Source organism: Panicum virgatum, chromosome 1K (genome assembly GCF_016808335.1).
Source record: "Panicum virgatum strain AP13 chromosome 1K, P.virgatum_v5, whole genome shotgun sequence".
NCBI lineage: Eukaryota > Viridiplantae > Streptophyta > Magnoliopsida > Poales > Poaceae > Panicum > Panicum virgatum.
Window position 1 is genome coordinate 30,358,959 of NC_053136.1, and position 9,135 is coordinate 30,368,093.

General features: G+C 46.3%; 1 long non-coding RNA gene across 1 annotated transcript; it reads left to right on the plus strand.

Annotated features, from left to right (window-relative positions):
• Positions 1 to 5,945: 5,945 nt before the first annotated feature.
• LOC120654053 lies at positions 5,946 to 6,939 on the plus strand. Its single transcript, XR_005666961.1, has 2 exons — positions 5,946 to 6,066; positions 6,515 to 6,939. It is a non-coding gene; the product is annotated as an uncharacterized LOC120654053 (long non-coding RNA).
• Positions 6,940 to 9,135: the final 2,196 nt, after the last annotated feature.

The window sequence follows — 9,135 nt, forward strand, 5'->3', positions numbered from 1 at the left end:
TAAATTAATATAGTATGAGTCAGTCTTAAATAATGTGAAAAAAGGTTTTATACTATAATTCTTCAATCCGATTATACATTTTGTATAAAAGATAATCCAATTAAATATATAATTAATAACATACAATCGTAAAACAAATACAAATAATACAAACAATAAAAAATAGTAGAAATTAGTTTGAAAAATATAAAGAAAAAAATCAAGATACAAATACAAAAGGAAAATAAGTATAAATTAAAGGAGAAAGGAAAATTATTTTGTATATGCAGGTTTAGAATAAAAATAGAACAAGAACATGAAAAAATGAAGGGGATAAAAACAATAATGTCGTGGCTCTAGGAGGAGGGCCACAACCGGGTGGCGTAGTGCACCTGTCTAACCCCAGAGGGTGGTTATTCGGGGAAGTGCAAGCGATTCCTCAGATCTTCTCATGAAGCAAGAACACTCGAGGATTTAGAGTGGTTCGGGCCGCCGGAGCGTAATACCCTACGTCCACTGAGAGTTGTATTGCTCTCGTGTCTGTGGATGAGTCTATCCTCTGCCTCCAAGTCTTTTCTTGGACCTGAGTCCTTCTCTAGCGGGCATCCCCTTTTATAGCGCAAGGAGGACGCATACACAGGCGTTGGACCCCGACAGGTGGGCCCAACAAGGATGTATAGTTTACCATCCAAAAGACATTAACAGTGCCTTGTGAATCTCTTTCTGATACGTTTCATCGCCCTGTAGACTCTCTGACCGAGGGGGGTCTTCACCTGTCCCATCGGAGAGGCGCCCGTTGAGGCGGTGTATGTTGTGGTGTAGAGTGTTGGGTCTACCGCGTAGGCGTTATGATATTCCGTCGCCGAGTTGTCGTGTCTAACTGGCATTGCAGACTGACGCGTGTGGCGTGGGTGGCGCCAGCGTCTGCACTGTGCGCCTTGGTAACGCGCGATCAACAGTACAGCCTGGCAAAAGTCACCTCGGGCTCTGCTGTGGCAGAGCGCACTTAACATCTCCCGCATTGAATGCGGTAGGTGGGCTAGTCTTCCCGGGGAAGCTTCGCGGCTGCGTGCGTGCCTGCGCCTGCGGGCACGGGGCGGCTCCGGACCCTCTCAAGCGGGGTGTCTGTTCCCTCCCCGCTGAGGGGTCCGGATAGTATATGGGGGTTCGGGATCCCGTGGAAGGTCCGGGGCCACCGGCTGTTTTGGCTGAGCGCTCGCTTCTCCGGGACACGCGGCGTCACCGGACCCTTCCCTAGCAAGGAATGGGTCTGGGGCTGCTGACCGGGTGAGAAGGGCTTCGGACCGCGGGGGTCCGGCTGCTCAGCTTCTTCTGGCGTAGTTACGAATAACTACGCGAGCCTTGACGCAGCAAGAGGGGGTACCCTAGTCTAGAGGTACCGACAGTGGCCCCCGGGCTCAGCTCGGGGGAGGTACGAACCCACAGGTGGGGCCATTATCGTGACGTGTTCTGACGCAATCCTGGTTGTGTTGGAGTGCTCATGTCGAGAGCGGGTGCTCCGGACCCCCTAAAGGTCGTAGCACCTATTGCCAGGTTCTGGTACTAGAGCGTTCTCCGCAGGGCGGCGAAGGTGCAGGCTTAGGGTACAGAATCAAGCTAAGCGGCTGCACGGACCTCGAACCGCCCAGGGAGCGAGCACCACTTCCTCGGACCCGGCTTCAGGCGACTGTGGCGAGCGGTCTCCGCCGGAGCGGGCCACCGGAGTGGACTTGGGCGACCGTGGCGAGCGGTCTCCGCCGGAGCGGGCCACCGGAGTGGACTTGGGCGACCGTGGCGAGCGGTCTCCGCCGGAGCGGGCCACCGGAGTGGACTTGGGCGACCGTGTCGAGCGGTCTCCGCCGGAGCGGGCCACCGGAGTGGACTTGAGCTGTTGCCATTGATCCAACGAGATACGCCATCGGACCTTGTGGTAGGGCATAGGAAACCACGCCTTATACTAGAAAGGAGTCCGGACCTCTAGGCACGGCAGCTTCGGATACTAGGGGACTCGTAACAGGGCAGTGAAGTGCGTAGGATTAGGATACGTTACCAGGCTAAGCGGCTATGCAGAACTTCTCCACCCCAGGATACAAGCACCACTTCCCCGGAGCAGGTCCCTAGGAGTTCGGGCCACCTTCCAGCTAGAAGGGTATCACAGCCTGTCCACAAGCCAGCAAACTCAATGTAGATTGTTAGCAACAACGGAAAGACTCCGCACGAAAGAAGGAAACAATCAAGCCGAACGGACAAGTGCCATTAAGTTAATGTAAAGATAAGACTGAGGAAGCAAATCTCCTTCATTACTTGATTTGTGGTGTACATCAGAGGTCAGGATTACGAGGGTGAACCTCTACCGCTCTGGACCACTTGCTGGTGTCGCCTGTTTGTGCGATGAAGCCAGAGGTCGGGTTTACAAGGGCGGACCTTTACCGCTCTGGACTACACATAGGCACCACATCATTACAAAGGAGAAACACACTCAATCCTATCTAGAGGTAACCTACAGCCGTCGCCTCGTAAGGGATACACGTTCCTGGCCGGAGTGGAACTGCCACCTTGGAGGTTCTTCTCAGTCGTTGAGGGCGAAAGCGCCCTAGACGTGCCTATACAGCATCATCCAGCATCACCTCGGGAGCTTGCAGGACTCTTCCCAGCACAAGAATTGTCCCACGCTCAGACAGCATGGGAACATATTCTTTGGATTTGAATGGGAGTGGCCCTGCCGTTGCCAGCTACCGTCGGAAGCCAGCCCGATGTCCGCTCATAGTGAGCTGAAGCCAGCTTGACACCCTGGCGCAGCGGAAGGATGGGTGCTCGTTTGGACGAGCACGGAGCGTGGAGAAGGGCGGTCGTTCGCCGTCTCCACCTTGGTGCTGGCACAGGGCCCCCGCGCCTTGCGGTGGAGGTCGACGCCTGTCTGCAGCAGCTCCAAGGGAGGCTTGAGCCAGGCGAGGGAGAAGGCGACATACATCCTTCCCGAGCCACAGCCGTCGGCTCCAGGCTCCATCTTGAGAGGAAACCTTGAGCCGACGCCGTGCCGCCGCAGGGGACCCCTGGTGGTTGCTTGAGAGAAAACATTGAGCGACGCGAGTCTTGACGCAGCAAGAGGGGGTACCCTAGTCCAGAGGTACCGACAAATAAGAAAATAAAAGAGAACAAAAAACTACTCCCGTGATCAGGATGCATGCATGCATACATGAACATGCAAATTTAATTGTTTTATTTTTCTCATTACAAGCTAAGATGAATAATCCATCAAGTAAATCAAATAAATGATAGGAGTATTATAAAATGAGAAAAATCTAATACTATTAAAATAAAAAAGTGAAAATAATATTGGAAAGATAAAAGATAAAAATAAATAAGAAGGAAACAAAATAAATGAGAGGAAAAGATATAAATAACACACAAAATAGTGATAGGATGCGACATAAATAGAAAGGAAACAAACACATAAGAGGAAAGAAATAAAGAAAAAGATAAATACGTTCGTGCATGTGTTGAGGTGCTTTTGCTAGGTTACAACACTACGCGTCAAATCATTATATGCTTTTGCTAGCTTAGACATATGTGTGCCGCATGTGGAGCAACACTTCTGCGCGCGTCAGAATGGGTTAGAAGCTTGCACATGCATATGCATGTCTATGGCACCACGGGTCTACTTTTGTCAGAATGACCTAGAAACACTAGTGTGCCGGTACAATATATTATTTGGGCCTAATTGCTTTTCAGATGTGCTGGTGAATCCTTCCGGCAATGGAATAATAATATGTAACGTGAGCGATACATAGTTTTTCTGGGGGGCGTGCGCCGAGCACCAGGAGGGGTAGGAGGCCGTGGCACCATGGGCCATGGTCAATTCGGTAAGTGTGGGTATACATGGCGGGTAAGTTCGGAGGGGGTGAGAAAAAATATAACTTTTGGGTAGAAACATCCTCCTATATACGATTTTTAGGCTGCGGGTCCAGTGTGAGGGGTACGGCGGACTCAATCTGGGTGAGAAAAGTTTTCAATTGTTTTCGATCTTTATATTGTGCCAATGACTCAGATTGAAGTTTGAATAGTTTGCACGGAGAGGTTGGTTTGCACCTGATACGTTCCCAAGTAGATAAAGTGTTAGTTGTTTTTTGAAAAAATATTTCAAAAATTGCCTAATTTTTTTGTTGTAGGTTGGTCAAAGTTAATATTATGTGTGGAATAAATTTTGAACTCTATAATTATATTTATTTTGAGACGAAGGGAGTAATATATAGCTGGCATGCATCATATAGGTTAGTGGCTCATTAATTCCAGATACCATGCTGACTAAAAGGTATGGCTGGAATCAGGTCAGCTGCAGCCCGGTCAATTGACCGGAAAATCAAAGCAGCCGCCCATGGCCGATGCGCCGGATATATGGACGGCAGAGATGTTGTGCCTGACATCGGGATACGTGAACCGACAGCTTTTTCTTTCTTTTCGTAATGCCATATACAGTTTATAAAATAAGAAATACTATCACATACGGTCTACACTCATCACCTGAGAGTTCTCGCTGGGGCCGAACTCCAAGGCGACACGGCGGGCGACCCCTGCGCCGCCATCCACCTCCGCCCCCAGGCCGCGCCTCCGGTGGCTGCCGCCGCGGCGAAGGTCCGGGCAGCGGCAGCGGCCTGCTCTACTCAGCTCGCCCCTCCCTCGCCCACCCACCTATCTCTTCCCCTCCGCCTCCCACCTCCTCTCGGCCACAAACCTCGTCGCGCCCTTCACCGCCGCCGGCCACCGGGGCTGGATCCGGCCTTCTCCTCACTGGATCTGAGGTACCCAGCCCGGATCGAATCAGGTAGGTTCGCGTCGTCGCCGCCGCTTGCCCCGGGGTGACATGCCTCGCTCGTCCCTCGGCCGGAGATTTCAGGTGCGGCGACCTCCCCCACCTCAGCGTCCTCGTCGCGCTGCTCGGCCCGGCGCCCCCCGCGCGCCGGCGGGCCTTCTGCGCTCCCCGAGCAGCCGAACAAAGCAGTCTCCAGAGCACTCCCCGTGGCGACGGGAGCTGCGGCGGCCCCTGTGGCCGTCGTTCTGGTGAGCACCACAACCGTGCCTTTCTCCTCTCCCCCAAGAACCACGACGGTTCAACTGAAATGCTCTGAGTTGCCGATTTGTTTGCTAGCTGAATGCTAACCTCTTGATTCGTGCTTCATCCTTTGCAGACTGTAGTGCCGAGGGTGGTCATCCCCTGCCATGGCTGCAAGAATAAGGTCCGGAAGGTGCTCAGGAGCGTCGAAGGTGCGGTGCCTAGCTAGCTAGCTAGCTCGATGATGTTCTGGTTTGCTTGCATTCCGGGGCGGTTTGGCTGAATCGTGGTGGTTTTGGTTTGTGTTGGTTTCAGGTGTGCAGAGCGTGATGGTGGAAGCCGCGCAGCTCAAGGTGACAGTGACGGGCACCATGGACGTCGCCACGCTCGTCCAGAGGCTGCACAAGTCCGGCAAGAACTGGGTGCATCTATTAATTGATCAGTGATGCAAAAACATAGGTGCATCTATTACTCGATTGAGCATCTCCAGCAGTTTGGCAAATCGAGTTGTCATTTTTATTTTTTGACAAAAATGTTAAAAATACTCCTCCAACAGTTTGGCAAAAGACTTGGCAATTTTTGGTAACTTGGGAAAAACCAGCCTCCAGCGTGTAAATATACGCGTGCGGCGCGCGGTTGGCATCGTGGTTTCTAGTCAGGTGGGAGGGTGAAAAAAGAAATAAATAATAGAGAAGGGTTCCTGATTTAAGTTTTCAAGAGGTGGAAGGACATAAATATAATTTTGTTTCTCTTTCAGGGTTCCTGATGTAAGTTAGATCTGGATTTGGCAAGTGAATTATGCTAAACTGTTGGAGATAACTTTCTTTTACTTGGCATATATTTTTAAAAGTTGGCAAAATACAAGATATGTCAAGTAAAATATGGCAAACTCTTGGAGATGTTGTGCCATTTTTGCTCAGATTGAATCGATGGGAGCATTGAGGCATCAAATTATGGAGCACCGTCCTTCTACAACTAGTCAACCTGAGTTCAGCGCTGGGAATCGACGGATCGCTGATGCTGCTGCACAAGAACAGGTAGGTCAAGATCCACTTTCTATGGGTTCCAAGTTCTAGGAATTTAATCTATGATTTACTATGATTTTTTCTAGGTATTTAATCTATGATTTACTATGATTTTTTTCTCTGTCCATGGAATTCCCATGATTCTGAGGACTACGACGGCTCTCCCTAGGCATCGATTTGAACAAGGATGCATCGCTTGTGCTTATTGGGGATAGGATGCGATGCAGGCTTCTCTGTGATTTCTTTTTCGTGGTGGATGCATCTTTCATTCGATTGGAAAGTTGTGATTAGATCCTCTTTTCCACTGTGCGTGACTATGCTTTTGTGAATCGAATTGATTTCATTTTGCATGATTCACATTTTCTTGTTCTGATGATTTAAATCTGATATTAGGTTGATCATCTGCTAGATCTCTCTTCAAGCACACAATACAAGTTGCATAATCGATCTGTGATCACAGAGGCCAGGACTGGCAACGGCGGCAAGGTGCAGCAAGGGCCGTGTTCTGCACCGCAACAGTTTCTCTCTTGCACCATATCAACGAGGCAGCTGCAGCTACGACCACAAGGACAAGACCGAGGAGTAGTAGTGGCGCACAAGCCATTAGCAAGCTCAAACAACTGCACGACATGATATTTATGGAGTAATAATTTACGTGTAGCTTGAAACACTTAAAATACATGTACTACTGAGCATGTGCTGATCAAGCTAAAATTTTGCATGAAAATAATGATAGCATGATGTACTCCGTAGCTATCACAAGTTTAGTGCAAAACATATGTGCATGCATCAAAGAATTTGAGATTTCTTACTCTGTAAAATTGCATGCATCATATAGAATTTGCACCAAAATATGTGCATATTATCTATCATTCATTTTTTTTATATTTTTTGATATATGAAAATGATATGTGTATATCCATGTTACTATAATATAGTTGCATCAAGTCAGGTGCACTGGATCTCTAAGATTCCACGCTTCCCATTATGCCCAAAAACATGTGCGTCTTGTTTTTTTGGAATTTCTCAACCATATAAACTTGGGCACCCTTATTTATTGAATAATTCACATAGTTTCTATATATAGAAAATTATTCAACAAGCAAATGGTATGATGCATGGATATTCATTCATGCACACTCTAGCAAAACAATATGGACATTATTTAATAATTTATTTGTTAAACAAAAAATGTGCATATGTTCTACCAATATTTTTATTTAGTTTGTGCGAAACAAATATGTGCATCTATCATCCAAATATTTTTGAGATTCTTTTTGGTTAAAAAATGCGCATGGATGGTTTATGCATGCACAAAAGTGTGTGCATTTTCGTTGCATGAAAATATGTGCATATGTATTTATCTTGTATAGTTGTACTGTACAAGATTCCTAGATTAGAAGCATCCTGCCCATTTCGTACTATGGTTGATATTTTGTACTAAGGTAACTTGGAATATGTAAAAGAAATTGTGCTAGTACTCCTTCCTGGTGCAGCATTAATGAACATTTTTTAATAGGTAGTACATCAATGAACTTGAGCATTCTGGACCCTTCCTTTACTTTTACTGCTGTACTATTGCAGGTTACGTGGCTGTTAGCGCGGTCGCCACCTGCTCTGCCCGCTGACAACCACATGCTTGCCTGCGACTGTCACTATGCGAATACGATAGCTTTCTGTGCACAAATACACTCCGGATACGGTACATACACCCATCAGTTATCAATCTTGACACGTTTGCAACCGTCCAGATATCCGGCGCACCGGCACCCGGCGGCTAAAAATCCGCCTCAATTGACAGTTGACCGCTGAAATTGCGCGTCGACCTGCCGGAGAAAACACTGTCAAGTCTGTGTTGTACTTGACTTGGCAGTGAGTGTTAGCACTGCTCTTAATCATACTGCTCCCTCCATTTCAAATTATTGGTCACTTTATCTTTTCTAGATTCATAAAATTTAGGATGGATGAGGTGATGTAAAGATATTGATCTCTATGATAAACTTGATTAGTGAATTGACATGATATATATTACTTGTTATATTGTTATGTAAAAACTTGTGTTTTGTGGAAAAAGAAGCTACATGAGGCCTTCTTTCTGTATGTTCGTGGGCTGGCACAGTCAAAGAGTCAAACAGTGTCGTACATTGTCCCCCGTTTGCCATGGATAAGGCATTAATTCCAGATACCAGGCTTGTTTAATTCTTCAATGTTTGAACACATGTATGACGTAGTAATTGTAGATGGAAAAAATTGGTTTTCACATATTGCATGTAAATGCGAGATGAATCTTTTGAGTCTAATTAGTCCGTAATTAGATAATAAATTGCTATAATAAATATGTGCTAATGATAAATTAATTTGTCTTAATAAATTCATTTCGTAGTTTAGAGACTAGTTCTATAATTAATTTTATAATTAATATATGTTTAATATTTTAAATGTGAAAAAATTTCATTTCAAAAATTTTACTCAGGAAAACTAAAGAAAGCGCTAGCTGACTAAAAGACATGGCTGGAATCGGGTCATGTACGAGGATCAGGTGTGCTGCAGCCCGGTCAGTTGACCGGTGAAATTGCGTGTCGACCAGCTGGAGGAAATTAGACTGTCAAATCCGTGTTGTACTTGACTTAGAAGTGAGTGTTAGCACAATTCTTAATAGTACTCCTGCATTCTAAATTATTATTTATTTTAGCTTTTCTAGATTAATAGAAGTTATCATATATACTTGGCATGCATGCAGGTTGGGCTCATTAATTTCAGATACCCAGCAGACTAAAAGGCATGGCTGGAATGGAGTCAGTTTCGAGGACCAGGTGAGCTGCAGCCCGGTCAGTTGACTGCTGAAATTGGGCGTCAACCAGCCCGGTCAGTTGACTGTCAAGTTCGTGTTGTACTTGACTTAGTACAGTGAGTGTTAGCACTGATATTAGCTAGTCGTACTACTGCATCCATTCTAAATTATTAGTCATTTTGATATTTTTTCATATTTATAAAATTTGCTATGCACCAAGACATAATATATATCTAGATACGTAACAAAATATATAAATTTAGAAAACCTAAATGACTAATAATTTAGAA